Source organism: Scyliorhinus canicula, chromosome 13, assembly GCF_902713615.1.
Source record: "Scyliorhinus canicula chromosome 13, sScyCan1.1, whole genome shotgun sequence".
NCBI classification, from domain to species: Eukaryota; Metazoa; Chordata; class Chondrichthyes; order Carcharhiniformes; family Scyliorhinidae; genus Scyliorhinus; species Scyliorhinus canicula.
In genome coordinates, this window is record NC_052158.1 from 42328273 (window position 1) to 42355181 (window position 26909).

The 26909-nt window shown below is 51.5% G+C and overlaps 1 long non-coding RNA gene across 1 annotated transcript in view; it reads left to right on the forward strand.

The window, feature by feature from the left end:
* Nucleotides 1–26468, forward strand: part of LOC119975909 — a 64043-nt gene extending 37575 nt beyond the window's left edge. The window contains exons 3-6 of the long non-coding RNA XR_005462827.1: nucleotides 8485–8765; nucleotides 11845–11961; nucleotides 15438–15467; nucleotides 25948–26468. This is a non-coding gene — a long non-coding RNA (uncharacterized LOC119975909). The remainder of the gene's footprint in view (nucleotides 1–8484; nucleotides 8766–11844; nucleotides 11962–15437; nucleotides 15468–25947) is intronic.
* The last annotated feature ends 441 nt before the right edge of the window (nucleotides 26469–26909 follow it).

Genomic DNA, 26909 nt, shown 5'->3' on the forward strand with positions numbered 1-26909 from the left:
TCAGGGATGTCTCGGATCGGCTGCACAACATTCTGAAAGGGGAGGGTGAACAGCCAGTTGTTGTGGTGCATATAGGCACCAATGATATAGGTAAAAAAATGGGATGAGGTCCTACAAGCAGAATTTAGGGAGTTAGGAGCCAAGTTTAAAAAGTCTGACCTCGGAGGTAGTAATCTCAGGATTGCTACCAGTGCCACGTGGTAGTCAGAGTAGAAATGAAAAAATAGGCAGGATGAATGCGTGGCTTGAGAGATGGTGTAGGAGGGAAGGGTTCAGATTTTTGGGATATTGGGAGAGGTTCTGGGGGAGATGGGACTAATACAAATTGGACGGTCTACACCTGGGCCGGACGGGAACCAATGTCCTCGGGGGGGGGGGGGGGGGGGGGGGGGGGGACCAAATGAGGAGGTTAGTGGACAGTAAGGAGGTAGTAACTAAAGCCTGTAAGGAACTAGATCATGAAGTCAGCGTGACTAAGGGGAAGAGTAGGCAGGGAGCAGATGATTAGCGCAAAGGGACTGGTGGTCTGAGGTGCATTTGTTTTAATGCAAGAAGTGTGGTAGGTAAGGCAGATGAATTTAGGGCTTGGATTAGTACCTGGGAGTATAGAACATAGAACGATACAGCGCAGTACAGGCCCTTCAGCCCACGATGTTGCACCGACATGGAAAAAATCTGAAGGCCATCTAACCTACACTATGCCCTTATCATCCATATGCTTATCCAATAAACTTTTAAATGCCCTCAATGTTGGCGAGTTCACTACTGTTGCAGGTAGGGCATTCCACGGCCTCACCACTCTTTGCGTAAAAAACCTACCTCTGACGTCTGTCCTATATCTATTACCCCTCAATTTAAGGCTATGTCCCCTCGTGCTAGCCACCTCCATCCGCGGGAGAAGGCTCTCACTGTCCACCCTATCTAACCCTCTGATCATTTTGTATGCCTCTATTAAGTCACCTCTTAACCTTCTTCTCTCTAACGAAAACAACCTCAAGTCCATCAGCCTTTCCTCATAAGATTTTCCCTCCATACCAGGCAACATCCTGGTAAATCTCCTCTGCACCCGTTCCAAAGCTTCCACGTCCTTCCTATAATGAGGCGACCAGAACTGTACGCAATACTCCAAATGCAGCCGTACCAGAGTTTTGTACAGCTGCAACATGACCTCATGGCTCCGGAACTCAATCCCTCTACCAATAAAGGCCAACACACCATAGGCCTTCTTCACAACCCTATCGACCTGGGTGGCAACTTTCAGGGATCTATGTACATGGACACCGAGATCCCTCTGCTCATCCACACTGCTAAGAATTTTACCATTAGCCAAATATTCTGCAATCCTGTTATTCTTTCCAAAGTGAATCACCTCACACTTCTCTACATTAAACTCCATTTGCCACCTCTCAGCTCAGCTCTGCAGCTTATCTATGTCCCTCTGTAACCTGCAACATCCTTCCACACTGTCTACAACTCCACCGACTTTAGTGCCGTCTGCAAATTTACTCACCCAACCTTCTGTGCCCTCCTCTAGGTTATTTATAAAAATGACAAACAGCAACGGCCCCAGAACAGATCCTTGTGGTACGCCACTCGTAACTGAACTCCATTCTGAACATTTGCCATCAACCACCACCCTCTGTCTTCTTTCAACTAGCCAATTTCTGATCCACATCTCTAAATCACCCTCAATCCCCAGCCTCTGTATTTTCTGCAATAGACGACCGTGGGGAACCTTATCAAACGCTTTACTGAAATCCATATACACCACATCAACTGCTCTACCCTCGTCTACCTGTTCAGTCACCTTCTCAAATAACTCGATAAGGTTTGTGAGGCATGACCTACCCTTCACAAAACCATGCTGACTATCCCTAATCATATTATTCCTATCTAGATGATTATAAATCGTATCTCTTATAATCCTCTCCAAGACTTTACCCACAACAGACGTGAGGCTCACCGGCCTATAGTTACCGGGGTCATCTCTACTCCCCTTCTTGAACAAAGGGACCACATTTGCTAACCTCCAGTCCTCTGGCACTATTCCTGTAGCCAATGATGACATAAAAATCAAAGCCAAAGGCTCAGCAATCTCTTCCCTGGCTTCCCAGAGAATCCTAGGATAAATCCCATCAGGACCCGGGGACTTATCTATTTTCACCTTGTCCAGAATTGCCAACACTTCTTCCCTACGCACCTCAATGCATCTATTCTAATAGCCTGGGTCTCAGCATTCTCCTCCACAACATTATCTTTTTCCTGAGTGAATACTGACAAAAAGTATTCATTTAGTATCTCGCTTATCTCCTCAGCCTCCACACACAACTTCCCACCACTGTCCTTGACTGGCCCTACTCTTACCCTAGTCATTCTTTTATTCCTGACATACCTATAGAAAGCTTTTAGGTTTTCCTTGATCCTACCTGCCAAAGACTTCTCATGTCCCCTCCTTACTCGTCTTAGCTCTCTCTTTAGATCCTTCCTCACTTCCTTGTAACTATCAAGCGCCCCAACTGAAACTTCACGCCTCATCTTCACATAGGCCTCCTTCTTCCTCTTAACAAGAGATTCCACTTCTTTGGTAAACCGCGGTTCCCTCGCTCGACCCCTTCCTCCCTGCCTGACTGGTACGTACTTATCAAGAACATGCAATAGCTGTTCCTTGAACAAGCTCCACATATCCAGTGTGCCCAATCCTTGCAGCCTACTTCTCCAACCTATACATCCTAAGTCATGTTTAATGGCATCATAATTGCCCTTCCCCCAGCTATAACTCTTGCCCTGCGGGGTATACTTATCCCTTTCCATCACTAACGTAAAGGTCACCGAATTGTGGTCACTGTTTCCAAAGTGCTCACCTACCTCCAGATCTAACACCTGGCCTGGTTCATTACCCAAAACCAAATCGAATGTGGCCTCGCCTCTTGTTGGCCTGTCAACATATTGTGTCAGGAAACCCTCCTGCACACATTGTACAAAGAACGACCCATCTAATGTACTCGAACTATATCTTTTCCAGTCAATATTTGGAAAGTTAAAGTCTCCCATAACAACTACCCTGTTACTTTCGCTCTTTTCCAGAATCATCTTCGCCATCCTTTCCTCTACATCCCTCGAACTATTAGGTGGCCTATAGAAAACTCCCAACAGGGTGACCTCTCCTTTCCTGTTTCTAACCTCAGCCCATACTACCTCGGAAGAAGAGTCCCCATCTAGCATCCTTTCCGCCACCGTAATACTGTCCTTGACTAGCAGCGCCACACCTTCCCCTCTTTTGCTCCCTTCTCTGAGCTTACTAAAACACCTAAACCACGGAACCTGCAACAACCATTCCTGTCCCTGCTCTATCCATGTCTCTGAAATGGCCACAACATCGAAGTCCCAGGTACCAACCCATGCTGCCAGTTCCCCTACCTTATTTCGTATACTCCTGGCATTGAAGTAGACACACTTCAAACCACCTACCTGAACACTGGCACCCTCCTGCGAAGTCAAATCTGTGCTCCTGACCTCTATACTCTCCATCTCCCGTACCCCAAAACTACAATCCAGGTTCCCATGCCCCTGCTGAATTAGTTTAAACCCCCCCAAAGAGCACTAACAAATCTCCCCCCCCAGGATATTGGTGCCCCTCAGGTTCAGATGTAGACCATCCTGTCTATAGAGGTCCCACCTTCCCCAGAAAGAGCCCCAGTTATCCAGAAATCTGAATCCCTCCCGCCTGCACCATCCCTGTAGCCACGTGTTTAATTGCTCTCTCTCCCTATTCCTCATCTCACTATCACGTGGCACGGGCAACAACCCAGAGATAACAACTCTGTTTGTTCTCGCTCTGAGCTTCCATCCTAGCTCCCTAAAGGCCTGCCTGACATCCTTGTCCCCTTTCCTACCTATGTCGTTAGTGCCAATGTGGACTACGACTTGGGGCTGCTCCCCCTCCCCCTTAAGGACCCGGAAAACACGATCCGAGACATCACGTACCCTTGCACCTGGGAGGCAACATACCAACGCGAGTCTCTCGCTCCACAAAATCTCCTATCTGTGCCCCTGACTATTGAGTCCCCAATTACTAATGTTCTACTCCTTTCCCCCCCTTCCCTTCTGAGCAACAGGGACAGACTCCGTGCCAGAGGCCCGTACCCCATGGCTTACCCCTGGTAAGTCCCCCCCCCACAAGTATCCAAAACGGTATACTTGTTACTCAGGGGAACGACCGCAGGAGGTCCCTGCACTGACTGCTTCTTCCCAGTCCCTCTTACAGTTACCCATCTATTTCCAGTCTTTGGTGTAACTACTTCCCTGAAGCTCCTATCTATGACCCCCTCTGCCTCCCGAATGATCCGAAGTTCATCCAGCTCAAGCTCCAGGTCCCTAACACGGTTTTTGAGGAGCTGGAGTTGGGTGCACTTCCCACAGATGAAATCAGCAGGGACACTGACGGCGTCCCTCACCTCAAACATTCTGCAGGAGGAGCATTGTACTGCCTTCCCTGACATCACCTCTAGATTAAAAAATAAAACAAGAAAAAGAAAAAGAAAGGAAGAGTTTACTTGATATTCCCTCAAACCCTGCTCCCGCTGAAAGGTAAGCAAATTTAAAGGCACTCACTCGCCTTCACGACAGGCCCCTACTCCCGCTTCCCAATAACCGTGGTTTTATTTTTGGTTAGAGGATGAGGTAGGGTGGGAAACACTGACGAAGTGTTTCGGGTTTAACTGTCACTTGACAACAGCCCCTCCACAAACCACCTTCAAATTAAGCTGACCGCACTGCACGTATGCAAATTTCCCCAGAACAGCTGATCAGTAGCTCTGCTCTGCTGCCCTCTGCTGGATGCTAGCCTTCACTCAAATTCCTTGGGTCTCCTTCGCAGGTACACCTTCAAATTAGGCTGACCACACTGCACGTATGCAAATTTCCCCAGAACAGCTGATCAGTAGCTCTGCTCTGCTTCCCTCTGCAGTATGATGTTATTGCTATTACTGAGACTTGGTTGAGGGAAGGGCATGATTGGCAACAAAATATCCCAGGATATTGATACTTCAGGCGGGATAGAGAGGGAGGTAAAAGGGGTGGAGGAGTTGCATTACTGGTCAGAGAGGATATCACAGCTGTGCTGAAGGAGGGCACTATGGAGGACTTGAGCAGTGAGGTGATATGGGCAGAGCTCAGAAATAGGAAGGGTGCGGTAACAATGTTGGGGCTGTACTACAGACCTCCCAACAGCGAGCGTGAGATCGAGGTACAAATATGTAAACAGATTATGGAAAGATGTAGGAACAACAGGGTGATGGTGATAGGAGATTGTAATTTTCCCAACATTGACTGGGATACACTTAGTGTCAGAGGTCTTGATGGAACAGAATTTGTAAGGAGCATCCAGGAGGGTTTTCTAGAGCAGTATGTAAATAGTCCAACTCGGGAAGGGACCATACTGGACCTGGTGTTGGGGAATGAGCCCAGCCAGGTGGTTGAAGTTTCAGTCGGGGATTACTTTGGGAATAGTGATCACAATTCTGTAAGTTTTAGAATACTCATGGACAAAGATGAGAGTGGTCCTAAAGGAAGAGTTCTACATTTGGGGAAGGCCAACTATACCAAAATTCGACAGAAGCTGGGGAATGTGGATTGGGAGCAGCTGTTTGAAGGTAAATCGACATTTGATATGTGGGAGGCATTTAAAGAGAGGTTGATTAGAGTGCAGGACAGATATGTCCCTGTGAAAATGAGGGATAGAAATGGCAAGATCAGGGAACCATGGATGACAGGTGGAATTGTGAGACTATCTAAGAGGACAAAGGAAGCATTCATAAGGTCTCAACGACTGAAGACAGACGAAGCTTTGGAGGAATATCGGGAATGTAGGACCAATCTGAAACGAGGAATCAAGAGGGCTAAAAGGGGTCATGAAATATCTTAGCAAACAGGGTTAAGGAAATCCCAAAGCCTGTTATTCATATATAAGGAGCAAGAGGGTAACTAGAGAAAGGGTTGTCCCACTCAAGGACAAAGGAGGAAAGTTACGTGTGGAGTCAGAGAAAATTGGTGAGATTCTTAGCGAGTACTTTGCATCGGTATTCACCGAGGAGAGGGACATGATGGATGTTGAGGTTAGGGATAGATGTTTGATTACTTTAGGTCAAGTCGGCATAAGGAGGGAGAATGTGTTGAGTATTCTAAAAGGCATTAAGGTGGACAAGTCCCCAGGTCCGGATGGGATCTATCCCAGGTTACTGAGGGAAGTGAGAGAGGAAATAGCTGGGGCCTTAACAGATATCTTTGCAGCATCCTTGAACATGGGTGAGGTACCGGGGACTGGAGAATTGCTAATGTCTCCTTGTTTAAGAAGGGTAGCGGGGATAATCCAGGTAATTATAGACCGGTGAGCCTGACGTCAGTGGTAGGGAAGCTGCTGGAGAAGATACTGAGGGATAGGATCTATTCCCATTTGGAAGAAAATGGGCTTATCAGTGATATGCAACATGGTTTTGTGCAGGAAAGGTCATGTCTTACCAACTTAATAGAATTCTTTGAGGAAGTTTCAAAGTTGATTGAGGGAAGGGCTGTAGATGTCATGTACATGGACAGTAAGGCATTTGATAAGGTTCCCATGGTAGGCTGATGGAGAAAATGAAGTCTCATGGGGTCCAGGGTGTACTAGCTAGATGGATAAAGAACTGGCTGGGCAACAGGAGACAGAAAGTAGTAGTGGAAGGGAGTTTCTCAAAATGGAGAACTGTGACCAGTGGTGTTCCACAGGGATCCTTGCTGGAACCACTGTTGTTTGTGATATACATAAATGATCTGGAGGAAGGTATAGGTGGTCTGATTAGCAATTTTGCAGATGACACTAAGATTTGTGGAGTAGCAGATAGTGAAGGGGACTGTCAGAGAATACAGCAAAATATAGATAGATAGAGAGTTGGGCGGAGAAATGGCAGATGGAGTTCAATCAGGGCAAATGCGAGATGATGCATTTTGGAAGATCCAATTCAAGAGCGAACTATACGGTAAAATAAAAAGCATTTGGGGAAAATTGATGTACAGAGAGATCTGGGTGTTCAGGCCCATAGTACCCTGAAGGTGGCTGTGCGGGTTGATAGAGTGGTCAAGAGGGCATACGGCATGCTTTCCTTCATCAGAAGGGGTATTGAGTACAAGAGTTGGCAGGTCATGTTACAGTTGTATAAGACTTTGGTTCGGCCACATTTGGAATACTGCGTACAGTTCTGGTTGCCACATTACCAAAAGGATGTGGATGCTTTGGAGAAGGTGCAGAGGAGGTTCACCAGGATGTTGCCTGGTATGGAGGGCCCTAACTATGAAGAGAGGTTGAGTAGATTAGGATTATTTTCATTAGAAAGACGGATGTTGAGGGGGGACCTCATTGAGGTCTACAAAATCATGAGAGGTATAGACAGGGTGGATAGCAAGAAGCTTTTTCCCAGAGTGGGGGACTCAATTACTAGGGGTCACGAGTTCAAGGTGAGAGGGGAAAAGTTTAAGGGAGATATGCGTGGAAAGTTCTTTACGCAGAGGGTGGTGGTGCTTGGAACACATTGCTGGTGGAGGTGGTAGAGTCGGGCACGATAGCGTCATTTAAGATGTATCGAGACCGATACATGAATGGGCAGGGAGCAGAGGGATACAAATCCTTAGAAAATAGGTGAGTTTTAGATCAAGGATCTGGATCGACGCAGGCTTGGAGGGCCAAGGGCCTGTTCCTGTGCTGTAATTTTTCTTTGTTCTAAGGCAGGCCAGCAGCACAGTTCAATTCCCGTACCAGCCTCCCCGAACAGGGGCCGGAATGTGGCGACTAGGAGCTTTTCACAGTAACGTCATTTGAAGCCTACTTGTGACAATGAGCTATTTTCATTTTCATTTCATTTCAGATAAATGTACCATTAGACTATTAATCACATTTGACTTGTTATTCATTATAATTGACTGGGAATTGGCTGATCATGTTTTTTGATCAGCCACCCCCTGTATTTTACATGAAGCCATTCAAGTTACTGCAGTTTAATATCCAACATTGCCCCTTGGTCACTGCTTCAGGTGTCACCTAATCATACCTCCAGTTTTCATTGGCAGTTCTTAATAATATTTTTCAAGCCATTTGGAATCACAACAAATGAACTAATAGCAAAAAGCTACCAGGAACCACTAGACCAATTGAAGGTCAAGGTATCTCATTTCACTTCACACTTAGTAATCTTACTGAAACCACTCGGTAATGGTGTTCCCATTCTTCAGGGATGTATATTCCTCTATGAATATGATCTGTTCGAATACAGTTCCATGTCTTGCAAAACTTACTGAGTGACAGTTAGAACTTTAGAAAAGGAGTTAATTGAAGGCCTTCCAAAACTCCGACACAATAGTAATGGGGCTGGAGGAGAGTTAGAAATGATGGAAAACATTTGCTGCCATTTTACTATGTTGTTGATGTCTAAGTTGACTCTTCTGTCTCTGTTCCAGTCAAACCAGCTGTCACTATCCGACCTAAAACATCGCCACATTCTGGACAATCAGCCCTGCTCTCTTTCATGTCACTGGATTCTACCCATCTAAGATTGAAGTCACGTGGTTGAAAAATGGTGAGCCTGTCCTGATGGTGTTGTTAACCTGTCCTGTTGTCAGATGGTGACTGGACCTATCAGGTGGAGGAGCTCCTCCAATATCACCAGTATCTGGTGATAAATATACCTGTCGTGTGACTCACATCAGCCTCCGAATGGACCCAAGAAACACAGACTGGGGTAAGAAACACAATCAACTATCATGTATTACAACTTGAAATAAAACCAAAACATTCTGCTACTGAGCAGGTCTGTCAAAATCTATTCACTTTATTAAATTCCATGCAGTCATTCAATCTGTACCATCTTTTCCAAATCTTCCATTCTTGTACTTACCTTTCCCTCTGCTCTGAACATGGGTATAATGCCCATTTCAAGACCCTAAGTATTAACTCTATATTGTACCAGACTTTAGATCCAGCAATCTCTCCTTTACAAATATGGGACGGGATTCTCTGGCCTCCCCTTCACGTGTTTCTCAGCAACAGGAAGCAGCACACCGTTCACTGGCAATTAAATTCCTCTGCTCCCAACGCTGTCAATGGAAATTCCCATTGACGCTGCAGGAAACCTGCAGGTGGGAGTCCGCTGACAGCAGGACCAGAGTATCCCGCCGCCAGTGAAGGGAATAGAATTCCCACTATCACATGTTGTTAAAGAAATCCTACATATTAGGAACTTGGTTCCTTGTTACTGTTGTGTAACTAAATTCACTGTGGGTCAGCACTTTTCTTGCTCTCAATCATGTTGACTGTCTGAACCTTGGGGGAAATTCACTGGTCCTCCCCGCGGCATATTCTTGGTGGTGGGACCAGTAACAAGTCTTACAACACCAGGTCAAGTCCAAATAGGTTTGTTTCAAATCACTAGCTTTCGGAGCATAGCTCCTTCATCAGGTGAGGGAAGAGGTAGGTTGCGCAAACACATATATCGACAAAGCCAATGATGCAAGATGATACATTGAATGCAACGCTTTGCAGGTAATTAAGTCTTTACAGGTCCAGATGGTGCGACTGGAGAGAGAATTTATCACAGTTTAAAGAGGTGTGAATTATCTCCAGCCAGGACAGTTGGTAGGAATTTCACAAGTCCAGGCCAAATGGTGGGGGGGTGAATGTAATGAGACATGAATCCACGGTCCCGGTTGAGGCTGTACTCGTGTGTGGGACTTGGCTTTAAGTTTCTGCTCGGCGATTCTGCGTTGTCGTGCATCCTGAAGGCTGCCTTGGAGAATGCTTCCCTGAAGATCAGAGGCTGAATGCCCTTGACTGCTGAAGTGTTCCCTGGAAGGGAACATTCCAGCCTGGTGATTGTCGTGCGATGTCCGTTCATCCGTTGTCACAGTCTGCATGGTCTCGCCAATGTACCACGCTTCGGCACATCCTTTCCTGCAGCTTATGAGGTGGACAACATTGCCCGAGTCGCATGAGTATGTACCATGTACCTGGTGGGTGGTGTTCTCGTGTGTAATGGTATTCGTGTCAATGATCTGGCACGTCTTGCAGAGGTTGCCATGGCAGGGTTGTGTGGTGTCGTGGTCACCGTTCTAAAGGCTGGGTAGTTTGTTGCAAATAATGGTTGTTTGAGGTTGCGCGGTTGTTTGAAGGTAAGTAGTGGGGTTGTGGGTATGGCCTTGGCAAGATGTTCATCTTCATTGACGACGTTGTTGAAGGCTCCTTCGAAGATGTCGCAGTTTCTCTTCGCTCCGGGGAAGTACTGGACGATGAAGGGTACTCTGTCGGTTGTGTCCCGTGTTTGTCATCTGAGGAGGTCGGTGGGGTTTTTTTGCTGTGGGACTGTCAATCGAGTCGAGCAACCTATCCCATTCTTAGGAGGGCATCTTTCAGCGTCTCTAGATGTCTGTTACGTTCCTCCTCGTCTGAGCAGATCCTGTTTTTTTGGAGGGCTTGTCCATTGAGGATGGCTTCTTTGTGTTTCGAGTGGAGGCTGGAGACGTGGAGCATCGTGAGGTTATCTGTGGGCTTGTGGTAAAGTGCTGAGGATACCACCATTGCATGTGAGAATACCACCCACCAGGTACGACATACATACTCATGCAACTCGGCCAACGTTGTCTTCCTACCAACTGTCTGGCTTGAGACAGTTCAAACCTCTTTAACCTGTTATTATCCCTCTCTCCAGTCGCACTGTCTGGACCTGTAAAGATTTAATTACCTGCAAAGATTTGCATTCAAAGTATCATCTTGCATCATTGAGTTTGTCTATATCTGTGTTTTCGTAACCCACCTCTTCACTACCTGATGAACGAGCTGCGCTCCGAACGCTAGTGATGCCACATAAACCTGTTGGATTTTACCCTGGTGTTGTAAGACTTCTTATTGTGCCCACCCCAGTCCAACGCCGACATCTTGGTGGTAGGAGGCAGCCCACCATTGGCTGATGGTAGGATTTTCGGGACACGCGTCTGTCAATAGAATTTCCCATTGAATCCACCCCACATTGCGAGGGGAAACCTGCGGTGGGGGTGTGCTATTGATGGGACCAGAAGATTCCACTGGCGTGAATAGTCCGAAGATCTCGCTGCCTGTGTACGTCAGTGTTGCAGCAAACATTCTCTCCTGCATGTATAATGACTCCTCAATTGTTATTCTATCCCCAAAATACTTTAAACCAGTGTTTTACCTTTTCTTCATGCTGTTACATACATGCTTCCAATCGCAGTACGTAACACCTTTTGCTCACGTTCAGCACTGCTCCTGGTCCCCGAATTCATTTTTTTCCTTGCTTTTTCCTTTCCCAGCTTAGAAATTATTTATTTTTCCGTGCTCATCGTTTTTCGTATTTCATCATTCTGGGTTAACTTTCTACTTGGTGCTAATTTACTTTTATTTTCCCAGATGGTTTTTAAATTTTTTTTTCTCTTTTTACCCTTTTTCCCCCACCTTTTTTCAATTCCATTTCTCCCTTCCTGTTCCAGTGTAACCTGTCTTGATAGCATAACTCCCACCTTCCCCAATGCTAGTGCTCCATGTAATGGAAAGTTTAGCAGTGAGCTTCTTGTCCTTATCTATTCTGGCGTGTGGCGAGGGGTGTAATCGAGAAATTACCAGCTTCTAGCACAACCATATCATAGTCATGTGACTACCCTCAAAACTCTCTTGCTTGTGTCACACAATCACTCCCCTTCTCTGTGATTTTGGTTTGAAAATCCAGCTCCCTGGTGATGTGGATTTGGATACTCTCCATTTCAATAGAGCCCCTGCACTGCTCTAACACTTAGATTGTTTTGCTTGTACAGAAGTAGGGAGCACAACTGAATCGGAGAAACCCAAGATCATTGTTGGAGCCCTGGGATTTGGAATTGGATTTATGATCCTGCTGGCTGGAGTCATAATGAGACTGAAGAATGCTAAAGGTAAGGTTCTGTTCAGTACCCGGGAGAGTCGGGGGGTTTGTGGGGGACTAATTACACACCCACCATCAGGTTGTGATTCTGAGTAGTCTTAAGTTGTGTTCATAGTACACTGTTCAGAATAACGCTCCGATTGATGGCTGGGAACATGCAAATATTAAATTATTTCTCACTTCTGACCTTGGTAAAGCTAAAGTTGAACACTGTTACCAGAATTATGGTTAATATACTTGCATTGAGCTTGAGTCTTGGTGCAATATGGGTAGGAACAGAAACTGCCCAAGATCAGAGCAGTTTTGCTGGGAAACATTATGGAAGGCCAGATCACAGACCAAATTCCTGCCTTCAGAAGGGTTTTCTGACTATTCAAGTAGTTTGTGGAATCTGGCCAGGATTCTCCGAGCCTCCATGCCGAAATCGAGCTCGGCGCGGGGGCGGAGAATGGGTTCTCAGACCCACAATCGAGTCCGACGCTGGGACGCGACCCTCCGCCGACCGGAGAATCAGCCCCAGTTGCACGCGCGAGGTCGACGTGACGCCGGTCGGGGGTCGTTGAAGGAGGCAACTGCAACGATTCTCTGGGTCGGCCGGCCGAGTTCCCACTGGTGTGGTTCTAACACGGTTGCACCTGGTGGGAGCTCAGCATCACGGCTGCGGTGACCATCCTGATGGAGGGCAGGGGGGGGATCAGTCTCTGGGGGGGGGGGGGGGGGGCCTCCTCCATGATGGTCAAGCCTGTGATCGGGGGCCACCGATCGGCGGGCACAAGCGTTCTGGGGGGGGGGGGGGGTATACCTTCTTCCGTGCCGGCCCGCTGTGTGCCTCTGCCATTTTGTGCGGCCCCGGCACGGAAGCGGCCGCCGCGTACATGTGGGGACCCACGGCCGCCAGTGCAGGGCTGCGTATCGGCGCCGGAGCTGCATGGAGCACCCCAGCGCCGTGCTGGCTCCCTGTGGGCCACTGAATCTCTGGGCCAAGAGACCGTTGACACCGGCGTGAAATACTCCGGTGTTTACGCCAGCGTCAAACACTTAGCCAGGTTTTTGGAGAATCTTGTTTTTTTCTAACTTGTCCTTCAGAAGCTGAATATAGAATTGTAACCCAGGCTATAAGTATTAATGTATAGTTGGCCCTGCACCAATAGGCACATGTATACTCTGCACAGATTTAGGATTTTATTTTCAATGAAATTGTAACTACATTAATTGCAATTTAACCGGACACTGATTATATTATAAATATTGCAAACAAGTAATTGTTCTAATCCTGGCCACGTCTCAGTGAAATGAGGAATTGAGAACAGACAACAGTAGTTCAGAGCTGATAAGTGCACAGGAAATGAGACCCCAGTTGTTTTTGTGGAAGAAAAACTCAATGCAGCTAACATGTGAAATTAACTGTGCTGGCTACCCGGAACTATAAAACATTGGGTATCAGGCAACTGAGGTGGCAAGGAGGGATGGTGAAGGAAAACATGGGCAGAATCCGGGAACCAGGCAACGATCTGTCTGTTTTTTGGGGACCTATGGAAATCTGGTGTGCTGAGACCACTGTCTGAAGGAACATTGGAGTTGAGTAAAGTAACTGCATCTACAGCTGGGAAATAGAGGGCCATGGGACATGGCAGCTGCCATTAAAGAATCTGAATTTTACAGTGCAGAAGAAGACCATTCAGCCCATCATGTCTGCATTGGCACTCTCAGCAATCCACGTCTCCTGCCTTCTCATTTTTTTCAGATAACAATTCATTGCCTTTTGAATACTTTGATTCAACCTCGGTGGTGTAGTCCAGACCTTAGCCACTTAATTCGTGAAGTTTTTCCCTGTATTGCTTTGTTTGCTTCTTTTGTCAATTACTTTAAATCTGTGACCATTTAGTTCTTAATCCTTTCACTAATGGGAACAGTTCCATCTGCTCTTAACTCTTATCCTGAGGGGGTGGTAGGTCTTGTACTCTTCCACAACAGATTTTTGTTTAGCCGTAACCATCAAACCTAAAACAATAATATGCAAATGACTCCTCAAATAAAAGTAAACTTCACTTTAAATTGCCAATACTATGTTTTAGTTTGTTACAGTAAAATATTTTAAAAGTTAAATCTTGTTCATTGGGTTGTTTCAGAAGCTACTATAGTTTGATATGGAGTGATAGTTAGTTTCAACCAAGCTTTTTAAGTTGTGTAAAAAATCAGCACCACTCCAAATTTATCTAGCTGACCTCATCCTGATCAATGCTCGCAGTGAGCAGGGCTCCTCAGGCAAGTTTTCAATCAATTCTCTGGATTGCATTTAGGCAGGGTTGCATGGATAGGGTGGGGCCCAGGTTGGGTAGTCTTTCGGAGAGCCGGTGTAGACTTAATGTGCCAAATAGCCTTCTGCACAGTCGGGATTCTATGAACATTTGGTCCAAATCTGCTCTTAATAGACTTGTATTTCGACAACCCTTTCACAACCACTGTGAAAGAGACAGTTAATGAAGCATTTTTAAAAAGTGTAATCATTGTTGTAATGTAGGAAACGGGACAAGCAATTTGCACACAGCAAACACCATGGATGACTGTTGTCACGTGAGAGTGCCTTTAAAAATTGGATGTTTAAGAAATGTACCTTTTAAGAGATGAAGCTGATCATATTACTGAAGTGATGTCACAGTGGGGGAGCTGAGCTCACTTCTGCTTTCTGGGAGTTTTAGTTTCAGTTTTGAGAGAGAGCAGCTGAAAAGTGCCTGGCTGTTTTGCTGTGAGCTGCTTGAAAGGAGAAAGCCAGTTTGAAGAAAGCTTGGGTGTGGCTGTGAGCTGCATTGCTGATGATCTCTGCCATGAAGGACTATCTCTTAATCCTTTGGTGAAATCAGAATTGGATTTGTAAAGCAACAGTTTGCAGGATTGGGCAGTGTTGTATTATTTTCGGGGTTATCTTTGAAGTAAGGGGTGTTAAGAGATCCAGTGTTGATTTAAAAGGTTAATTTGAGTTCTTGGAATAAACATTGTTTTGTTTTAAAAACCACGTGTCCATAATTGTAATACCATACCTGGGGAACAAGCCGTGTGCTTCAAAAGCAACAATCCATTAACGGTGGGGGTTGGGTGAACTCCATGATACATTTTGAGGTTCAGAAAACACCTCTCCCATAACACAGATTGTGAAGAGCACGACTAAGACAAACTATGGAAGGGAGGGGGAAGTTACTGTCTAAAATTGTTGAACCCGATGTTGGTCCAGAAGGCTGGAATGTGCCTAATCGGAAGATGAGATGTTGTTCTTCCAGTTTGGGTTGGACTTCACTGGAACATTGCAGCAGGCCAAGAAGGGACAGCAGCAGGGGCTGCAATATAACATCTCATCAAAAAGGCAGCACTTTTAACAGTGCTGCAATCCTCAACACTGCATCTGAATATTAGCCTCTGCTCAAGTTGGAGAGTAAGATTTAAACCCATTCTGATTCTGGTGAACTAACAATGTCTACTTTTCTCTTGCAGCCATCCTGGATTCCAGCAGTCACGGCCCACGTAAGTATCCCAGAAAATCATTATTTTAGATCTCTTACGTGTGGGAGCACTCAAACCAGTTCTGACAATCAGAACATTTTTTTAATATGATAACATCCACAGCAAGCATTACCTGGGACAGCTACAGAACAAAGTAACGTTCCCCTCAAAAAAAGCAGAATACTGTGGATGCTGGAAATGTGAAACAAAAGCAGAGAATGCTGAACAAACTCAGCAGGTCTGGCAGCATCTGTGGATCAAAACCGCGTCACTGTTTTGGATCTAAATGTCCTTCTGCAGCGCTGAAGAGGTCAAAATGCACAGAATTATACAGTTGAAAAGGGGCGGAGGAGTTGGGGCAGAATAAAAGACTGGGGATAGTCCGGGGCCTCCCTCTTGGCCTCATTGTTTTCTCCCCAGCCTCTGTATTCAAAGGATCATCATCTGCTAACTCCAGCATGATGCCATCACTAAACACATCTTCCCCTCACTACACGCTGTCAGAATCCTGCAGGGACCATTCCCTCCGCGACATCATGGGCGTCCATTGCCCTGAACCCTTCACCATCTTCCCATGCCACCTTCCCTTGTAATCGTTCCTTTACCTCCTCACTGTCCAAGGCCCCAAATACCCCTTCAGGTGTTACAGCATTTCACTTTGACCTCCTCCCATCTAGTCTACTGTATTCGCTCCCAATGCAGTCTCCTCTACATTGGGAAGACTAAATGCAGACTGGGCGACTGCTTAGCTGAACATCTTTGCTTTGTTTGCAAGTATGACCCCAACCTTCTGGTTACTTACCATTTTAACTCATCATCTTCCTCTCAAGCCCACATGTCCCTCCTTGGACTGCTGCAATGTTCCAGTGAGGTCCAGCGCAAACTGGAAGGACAGCACCTCATCTTCCGATTAGGCACATTACAGCTTTCTGGTCTCAACATTGAGTTCAACAATTTTAGACAGTAACTTCCCCCACCCTTCCATAGTACATTGTTTCACTATATGTGTATTGTCTGTCTAGCCATTCTTATCTGCACATTGAGGTTAATTGTAATGTTTCGTCTGTTATTTTTCTGTCCCTGGCCTATCCCACTCCTCTCCCTCTTGGTCACTGTCCCTGGCCTATCGCACTCCTCCCCCACTTGGCCACTGTCCCTGGCCTATCCCACTCCTCCCCCACTTGGCCACTGTCCCTGGCCTATCCCACTCCTCCCCCACTTGGCCACTGTCCCTGGCCTATCCTACTCCTCTCCCTCTTGGCCACTGTCCCTGGCCTATCCTACTCCTCTCCCTCTTGGCCACTGTCCCTGGCCTATCCCACTCCTCCCCCACTTGGCCACTGTCCCTGGCCTATCGCACTCCTCCCCCACTTGGCCACTGTCCCAGGCCTATCCCACTCCTCTCCCTCTTGGTCACTGTCCCTGGCCTATCGCACTCCTCCCCCACTTGGCCACTGTCCCTGGCCTATCCCACTCCTCTCCCTCTTGGTCACTGTCCCTGGCCTATCCCACTCCTCCCCCACTTGGCCACTGTCCCTGGCCTATCCCACTCCTCCCCACTTGGCCACTGTCCCTGGCCTATCCCACTCCTCCCCCACGGCCACTGTCCCTGGCCTATCACACTCCTCCCCCACTTGGCCACTGTCCCTGGCCTATCCTACTCCTCTCCCTCTTGGCCACTGCCCCTGGCCTATCCTACTCCTCTCCCTCTTGGCCACTGTCCCTGGCCTATCCCACTCCTCCCCCACTTGGCCACTGTCCCTGGCCTATCGCACTCCTCCCCCACTTGGCCACTGTCCCAGGCCTATCCCACTCCTCTCCCTCTTGGTCACTGTCCCTGGCCTATCGCACTCCTCCCCCACTTGGCCACTGTCCCTGGCCTATCCCACTCCTCTCCCTCTTGGTCACTGTCCCTGGCCTATCGCACTCCTCCCCCACTTGGCCACTGTCCCTGGCCTATCCCACTCCTCCCCCACGGCCACTGTCCCTGGCCTATCACACTCCTCCCCCACTTGGCCACTGTCCCTGGCCGATCCCACTCCTCTCCCTCTTGGCCACTGTCCCAGGCCTATCCCACTCCTCCCCACTTGGCCACTGTCCCTGGCCTATCCCATTCCTCCCCCACTTGGCCACTGTCCCTAGCCTATCCCACTCCTCTCCCACTTGGCCACTGTCCCTGGCCTATCCTACTCCTCCCCCACTTGGCCACTGTCCCTGGCCTATCCCACTCCTCTCTCACATGGCCACTGTCCCTGGCCTATCCCACTCCTCCCCCACTTGGCCACTGTCCCTGGCCTATCCCACTCCTCCCCCACTTGGCCACTGTCCCTGGCCTCTCCCACTTGGCCACTGTCCCTGGCCTATCACTCCTCCCCCACTTGGCCACTGTCCCTGGCCTATCCTACTCCTCTCCCTCTTGGCCACTGTCCCTGGCCTATCCTACTCCTCTCCCTATTGGCCACTGTCGCTGGCCTATCCCACTCCTCCCCCACTTGGCCACTGTCCCTGGCCTATCCTACTCCTCTCCCTATTGGCCACTGTCGCTGGCCTATCCCACTCCTCCCCCACTTGGCCACTGTCCCTGGCCTATCCTACTCCTCTCCCTATTGGCCACTGTCGCCGGCCTATCCCACTCCTCCCCCACTTGGCCACTGTCCCTGGCCTATCCCACTCCTCCCCCACTTGGCCACTGTCCCTGGCCTATCCCACTCCTCCCCCACTTGGCCACTGTCCCTGGCCGATCCCACTCCTCTCCCTCTTGGCCACTGTCCCAGGCCTATCCCACTCCTCCCCCACTTGGCCACTGTCCCTGGCCTATCCCATTCCTCCCCCACTTGGCCACTGTCCCTAGCCTATCCCACTCCTCTCCCACTTGGCCACTGTCCCTGGCCTATCCTACTCCTCCCCCACTTGGCCACTGTCCCTGGCCTATCCCACTCCTCTCTCACATGGCCACTGTCCCTGGCCTATCCCACTCCTCCCCCACTTGGCCACTGTCCCTGGCCTATCCCACTCCTCCCCCACTTGGCCACTGTCCCTGGCCTCTCCCACTTGGCCACTGTCCCTGGCCTATCACTCCTCCCCCACTTGGCCACTGTCCCTGGCCTATCCTACTCCTCTCCCTATTGGCCACTGTCGCTGGCCTATCCCACTCCTCCCCCACTTGGCCACTGTCCCTGGCCTATCCTACTCCTCTCCCTATTGGCCACTGTCGCTGGCCTATCCCACTCCTCCCCCACTTGGCCACTGTCCCTGGCCTATCCCACTCCTCCCCCACTTGGCCACTGTCGCTGGCCTATCCCACTCCTCCCCCACTTGGCCACTGTCCCTGGCCTATCCCACTCCTCCCCCACTTGGCCACTGTCCCTGGCCTATCCCACTCCTCCCCCACTTGGCCACTGTCCCTGGCCTATCCCACTCCTCCCCCACTTGGCCACTGTCCCTGGCCTATCCTACTCCTCTCCCTCTTGGCCACTGTCCCTGGCCTATCCCACTCCTCCCCCACTTGGCCACTGTCCCTGACCTATCCCACTCCTCCCCCACTTGGCCACCCCTGGCCTATCCTACTCCTCCCCCACTTGGCCACCCCTGGCCTATCCTACTCCTCCCCCACTTGGCCACTGTCCCTGGCCTATCCCACTCCTCTCCCTCTTGGCCACTGTCCCTGGCAGCTCAGTTGCTCCCATAACATTCTGCCATCTCCCATTTTCTCTCCATTAACACTCCTCATCCCTTAATGACAGCATTAACGCACCCCTTTATCTTACATCCAAGACAAATTTGTCCACATCTCCTGTTCCCTGACCCATCCCAATCTTTTATTCTGCCCCCTTTCCAGTTATATAATTCTTTACATTTCTATCTTGTTTCAGTTCTTAGATCCGAAACATTCACTCTGTTTCCCTCTCCACAGATGCTGGCAGACCTGTTGAATTAATCCAGCATTTTCTGTTTTTGTTAAAGCTCCCTCTGCACTGATTGGGAATTGGGTCTGTCCCAATGGACCTTCACTGCTGGTTAAGGTGAAACTTGCATCCTCAACAGTGTTGATGAAGCCCGTGCGTAACCATGGGCGCGATTCTCCGGACTCACGACGGTTCGGAGAATAGCGGGCGTCGGAAATTTTTACGGCGACGCTGTTCCGACGCCCTCCCGCTATTCTCCGAACCCCGCAAATTGTCGGAGTCGCGTTTCCCGACAGACGCCTCCTTCCCGCCCCTGACACGACCAGAATCGCCACTGAGAGCCCCCCCGCTATTCACCGGCCCGCATGGGCCGAAGTCCCGACGTCATGGCGCCCTGTTTGGACGTCGTGAAACACACCTGCTTTTTAAATTCGTCAACCAGTCGGCCTGGCTGACGACTGCTTGGAGGAGGTCAGGGCACCACTCTGCGCACCGCTCAGCGCACCGCTCAGCGCACCACTCAGCGCACCGCTCAGCGCATCGCTCAGCGCACCGCTCGAGTCTGGCCACAACGGGGAAGGCATCCCTGGGAACGGGAGGGGGTCCAGAACGGGGGCAGTGGGGGGGAGACGGGGGAGGCAGTGGGGGAGACGGGGGAGGCAGTGGGGGAGACGGGGGAGGCAGTGGGGGCGACGGGGGAGGCAGTGGGGGCGACGGAGGAGGCAGTGGGGGAGACGGAGGGGGCGACGGGGGGGGCAGTGGGGGCGACGGGGGGGGCAGGTGGGGGCGACGGGGGAGGCAGTGGGGGCGACGGAGGAGGCAGTGGGGGCGACGGAGGGGGCAGTGGGGGAGACGGAGGGGGCAGTGGGGGGGAGGCAGTGGGGGAGACGGGGGGGAAGTGGGGGGGAGGCAGTGGGGGAGACGGGGGAGGCAGTGGGGGAGGCAGTGGGGGAGACGGGGGAGGCAGTGGGGGAAACGGAGGGGGCAGTGGGGGAGACGGGGGAGGCAGTGGGGGAGACGGAGGGGGCAGTGGGGGAGACGGGGGAGGCAGTGGGGGAAACGGAGGGGGCAGTGGGGGAGACGGGGGAGGCAGTGGGGGAGACGGAGGGGGCAGTGGGGGAGACGGGGGAGGCAGTGGGGGAGACGGGGGAGGCAGTGGGGGAGACGGGGGAGGCAGTGGGGGAGACGGGGGAGGCAGTGGGGGAGACGGGGGGGAAGTGGGGGGGAGGCAGTGGGGGAGACGGGGGAGGCAGTGGGGGAGACGGAGGGGGCAGTGGGGGAGACGGAGGGGGCAGTGGGGGGGAGACGGGGGAGGCAGCGGGGGAGACGGGGGAGGCAGTGGGGGAGGCAGTGGGGGAGACGGGGGAGGCAGTGGGGGAAACGGAGGGGGCAGTGGGGGAGACGGGGGAGGCAGTGGGGGAGACGGAGGGGGCAGTGGGGGAGACGGGGGAGGCAGTGGGGGAGACGGGGGAGGCAGTGGGGGAGACGGGGGAGGCAGTGGGGGAGACGGGGGAGGCAGTGGGGGAGACGGGGGAGGCAGTGGGGGAGACGGAGGGGGCAGTGGGGGGCGACGGAGGGGGCAGTGGGGGGCGACGGAGGGGGGGGGGGTTAGGTAGAGAGTGAGCCGTCCAAGCCCGTAACAAAATGTCTGCCACCATGCCATGGTGTGCAGGTGACGAGGACACGGCCGCTGGTTCCCCTGTGGCTTCCGGACACAGGCCACTGACGCACCCGTGAGGAGGCCATAGTTTACTGGCCGTTGGATGCAGAAAGTGACCAGGGGTTAGGCTGACCGCGTGTCAGCAGCGCGACCAGGCCACCGGGACACACTGGTATCCCGTGGCAAGCGGCTGCCGAGGTGTTGACTAACCTCCGTCTAACATGTCCCGTTTCTCTGCCTCCCACCACCCTTCTGTAGGTTAGCACGATGCATGGGAACAGAACGGCTATGTTCTGCGCAGTGGTTGGGGCAGCTCTACTGGATTTGGAGATGCAGCAGCATCCACACCCACAACCCGCAGTGGCTGCAGGGCCAGCTGCAGCAGCAGAGGGAAGGGCCGAGGAGTTGCCAGTCGTCGAGCAGCATGGGGGGGGGGGGGAGGAGGAGGAGGAAGAGGAAGAGGAGAGAGTGAGGGTGCAGCCACGGCGCCAGAGGCGACGACCAAAGCCGAGGGTGTACCGTGTCCGGGTCTCTTTCCTAACAATGCCGGACATCATCTGCAGGAGGAGACTCCGGCTGAGTAGGCAGACGGTGATACATATCTGCGAACTCCTGTCGCACCTCGCCCCACGTGGAACGGGGGGAGGACACGCGATCCCGGTAGCCATCAAGGTGACGGTCGCTCTGAACTTCTATGCTACCGGCTCCTTCCAGTCTCCGAGCGGGGACGTCTCTGGGATCTCCCAGTCATCGGTGCACAGGTGCATCCGGGATGTGACCGACGCCCTCTATGCCATCGCCGATCGCTACATCACCTTTCCCGAGGACCGAGCAAGTCAAGACTCACGAGCCCGTGGATTTGCCAGTGTGGCCGGGATACCGAGGGTTCAGGGGTCAATCGACTGTGTTCACGTCCCCATGCGCCCGCCTGCTGTGGACAAGGAAGTGTTCACAAACAGGAGGGGGACATACTCCATTAATGTCCAGGTGGTATGCGACCCCCACATGAGGATCATGAATGTCTGTGCAAGGTTCCCAGGGAGTGTGCATGACTCCTACATACTAGCGCAGTCGTTCATCCCTGCGATGTTTGAGGGACGTCCCCCCCCGGCTGAGGGGCTGGTTGCTAGGTGACAGGGGTTATTCGCTGAGGTCTTGGCTGATGACGCCTATACGGAGGCCTCAGACCAATGCGGAAACACGATACAACGAGGCCCATGCAGCAACCAGGGGTGTGGTGGAGCGCTGCCTTGGCCTCCTGAAGATGAGATTCAGGTGCCTGGACCGCTCTAGAGGGGCCCTGCAGTACCAGGCCGACAGGGTCGCTCGCATTGTAGTGGTCTGCTGTGCGCTGCACAACATCGCGATGCAGAGGGGAGATGACCTGTTGCAGGAGGCGGAGGGAGAAGCTAGTGGCAGTGGTGCCAGCACAGAGGAGGAGGAGGAGTACGCTGGCGGAGTGGCGGGCGCAGCACGCAGACACGACCCAGGTGCTGGTGATGTCCAGGAAGCGGCACGACGGACCCGGCAAGGACGGCGGGCACGCGACGCCATGGTGGCAGCACGGTTCACGCATCGCATGTGACGTCCCCGATGAACACCAAACCACCACCTGCATCGCTAGTCATGCAGAGGGTCACCACACAACTGCCACCACCACAACCCCCCCCCCCCCCTCAGTGTACACTGCTCCACTTCGACATGACGCTTATCACTGGGTACAGACAGAATGGCACAACATTGATGGCTGTGTCAGCGGGTGTGATCAGTGCCATGTGGAATGATGACAGCCCGCTCTGCGCAGAGCTGTGAGCTCAGAATCGTTAGAGAGAGTCTGACCCATGGCAATAGCTGAACCATCCACCTTGGTGGCCGCTGAGTTCGTCACTGACACTCCATCACGTGCCCGCGTGGGCTAGCTGTGGGAGGGGGGTAGGGGCAGGGACTGCACACCCGGCACCGAGGTTTCACCACCCGTCACCCCCTGCGACACTCGGTCACCATCACGATTCCTGTGGCTGTGGAACAATCACACGGTATTACAAGTAAGGTGGAACAGTGCGTTTAATATTAACAATTATTTACAGGTGCCCTAGCCCCTACAACTAAACTGTGCCCTTCACCCGTGCCAACTTACTCAGTGTCTATCTTAGTTGCCTTACGGGCCTTACCACTACATCTAAGTGATTCCCCAGATGATACAGCAGGAGTGGAGGAGGATTGCTGCGAATCGCCCCCCTTGACTCGTTTCTCCTTGGCCAAGCGTTTCCTGGGGCGACCCGGCCTTGATGGGCCAGGCTGCTCTGCGGGCGTCTCGGGTGACATTGTGCCACCCTGCTCTGCCTGCTGCCCACCCGATGCACCAGGGATGGGACGGGGGGAGGCCGAGAATTCCGGGACGTCCCGTGATGGAGTTAATGGGACGGGCCCCGAAACCTCCTCCTCCCTCGGGGAGCCCGGTGGCCCCCGGGCCTCACTTTGGGACAGAGGTGCGAGCGGGAAGGTGCCCCGTCGCACCACCGACACCTGGCGCTGCCAGTCCTGGAGGCCTGCAACGGTATCCACCAGGATCCGAAGGTTTGCAGAGACGGAGTCCAGGGAGTTAGACATTCCCGCCAGGGACTGTGCGATCTCAACCTGTGTGTGCACGACGCCATCCAGCACATGTGTCAGGCGGTTGATGGTCTCCGCGACTGACAGCTGGGACTGTGCCAGCGACTGCTGGGACTGTGCCAGCGAATGCTGGGACTGTGCTATCGACTGCTGGGACTGTGCCATGGCGTGCTGCGACTGGCCAATGACCTGCTGAGACTCGGCCATGGCCCGCAGGGCGCCGGCAATGTCGGTTTGGCTCTGGCACATTGCTGCCTGTGAGAGGGCAACCCTGTCCAGGGCCGAGGATGACGCGTGCACATTAACCCCAACGTCTTGCATAACCTGACCCATTGCCTCCACCGCGGATGCCACCCGTGCGGTGTCGGCCTGGGTCTCTGCCATGAGCGGCACCACTCCCTGCTCTTGGACGCGGTTCGACTCCTCTAACAGCGTCTGCAGAGTCTGGAAGGAAGCCCTCATCCCGTCATTGTTCCCTGGGTTTCCTGAGGCATCGGCTGTGCGGGTGGGTTGATAAACTCCAGGAACTCCGAAACGTCTGGGAGCCAGCTGCATCCTGGGCCTGGTCTGGCCTCCGCGAGTCCGGGCCCTCTGTTGCTCCGACCTCCACCTGCTGTACCTGCTCATCTGTGATGTGCCAACCAGACTGTGCCCCAGGAGACTCATCACTAAATAGGCCCGCCGGGGTGTGTATCTCTGGGATGATGGATGTGGTGGGAGAAAGCAGTGCCGCAAGCCCGACGCTCTCAATGCTTAGGTCCTCGTCCATGGTGTGGGGCTGCTCAGCGACAGAAGGGTTGTCCCTGGCCATTTCTGGTGGTGGTGGTGGACTTCGAACCCTCTGGGCGTCCTGCTCCGCAGATTGGATTGGGGAGGATGGGGCTCCCCGCTGATCGGGCACCCTCTGTTGTGAGGCCCCGGGTGAGGTGGCGGCAGATTCCTGTCTCCGTCTGCAGCCAGACGGCCCTGGTCGTTCGGCATCACGTCCTAGGGAAGAGAATGAGACGGGTTATTTCGATTTGCTCGGCAGGCCGCTGGACGGTCCCAGTGGGCAGGGTGTGTGAAGGGACAGAGGATGGGGGAGGGGGGGGGTGTTTGTCAGGGAGGGTTGTCTCACTTGCTGCAGTTCCGCCAACCTCGCATTGCGCGATATCGCGGGTGGCAGACCCCCCAACAAGGTCCAGTGCCCTCTGTTCAAAGGTGCTGAGGGGGTGCATGTTGGGCAAACCCCCTCCAGTCTTGTGCCGCTCACGGTGGTTATGACCGGCCTTGGCCTGTTGGGGGAGGGAACATAGGTAGATCATTACAAAACGGTAGGTATCAGCAGTCCGTTCTGATACTGGCACAGTTTGTCATCAGATGATTGCATCTCTCCTCGGGGCCAGAGCGCTGGGTCTGTGACAACTTTGTGAACCACCCTCAAATAACTCTGCCCCAATCCCTCTCCCCCCCCCCCCCGGGCAGTTAAGGGGGAGGGATGGTTGTGACTAGGGGGCACCCTCATGGCACTTACCCTGGCAGACCTGGTGAGGTCGTGTAGCTTCTTTCAACATTGCTCTGCTGAGCGAGGGGTCTGCCCCACAGCACTGACGGCAGCAGCCACGTCACGCCAGGCCTGGCGTACCGTGCTGGCAGGTTGGCGATGCCCTCTCCGCAGGCGGATGATGCCCCTCCTCTGCTCCACGGCATCGAGCAGCGCCTCGACGTCTGCATCTATAAAGCGAGGAGCAGCTCGCCTAGGCTCCGACATCCTGCCCGACAGATTCTGTGGTCGCCCACGCCTTTTTACGGCGTCGGGCGGCGTCACATGGGCGGGTTCGTGTCGTCGTCACGTTCCGTCGTCATCACGCACGTAATTGACGCGGCCGCGCTACTAGCCCATTTCCAGGAAGTGAATCCGTCGGGAAATGAAGCCTTCGCGACCGTCGTAAAACGGTCCCGATTTTTACGACGGTTTGCCGACTTTCCGCGGGTGCGGAGAATTTCGCCCCCTGTTTCCACCAGTCCCATCTCTGCAATGATGCAGAAATAAGGCAGGTCAGGAAGCCTGTGATGGGAACTATGGTGATACTTTCTCAAGCCTGAACAATACAGACCTCTACCCATGTTTGAAGCCTTGATCATTTGAGTTGTACAATTCAACTCCAAAGAGGTTTTCAATCAATTACTCAAGTATATTGGTTTGTTCTATGCCAGTGTGTACTGTCTGACTAGCCATCTTTATCTGCACATTGAGGTTAATTGTAGACTGACCCATGTGTAGTTTGGAGCTATGTACCAAAATGGGCTCTGTACTTTCTAACCCTGGTAATCTTTGTTTCAGGTCTGATGGGTCCAGCTGTCAGTTAACCGATCCAGTCTCATGGATGTGATCAGACTTTGGGATGAAAGACAGGAAGAAACAGCTTTAAAATGCACCTTTAACTCATCCCAACTCAGTATCCAGAGAGACTACAGCTGCTTGACCTTGGCTTTTGATTGCTTGCGATTAACTTTATGCAGTTATGGGACATTTTTACACTGCAGCATGTTTATCATATTAAATACATAGAAATATGATCAGTGTGCAGCTCACTGTTAACCTGAGTCATGAGTGACTGACACTCCGCCCAGAGGTGAGATACAGGGATCAATGCTGGGTGTAGTTCCTTACTGTTCTAACATTTCTTTGTCTGTGTATTCAGCCTTCGCCTTGTTGTACATTTTTTGAAATCTACTTTTATTTACATGTCAAATTCTGCATTTGTAAATGATTTTATGGAGATTATGATTTAATAACATTTTAATCTTAATTTGTCTGTCATTGTGGAACCAGTTTGATTAAAGACTATCCCATACTTAAGGAATTCTGTTAAAATAACTGGACATTGTCTCAAACTCCATATGCCTGGGTAGTTTCTACAAGTATTGACTGAGTATATAGTTTGCAGGTCAATAATCTCAAGTAAAAGTAAGCTTATACTGACCAATGCACTGATTGGATTGCTTTACTGAATGGGCCTGACTTGACGTTCCTGGGTCAGTCACTGAGCCTATATTCATTTGGGTTTCCAAGAGTGAGGTGATCTTATTGAAACATTTAACGTCCTGAGGTGGAGGGGATGGTTGACAGGAGAGATGCTCAGATGATATTTCCCCTCCTGAGGAAATGTAGAATTGGGAGCCATAGTTTCAAAATAGGAAGTCTCCATTTGAAGATGTAATTGAAGAGGAATTTCTTCTCAGAGGCTTGTTGGCCTTTGGAGTTTTTTTCCCCACAGTGAGCTGTGTAGCTTAGTGGACCGC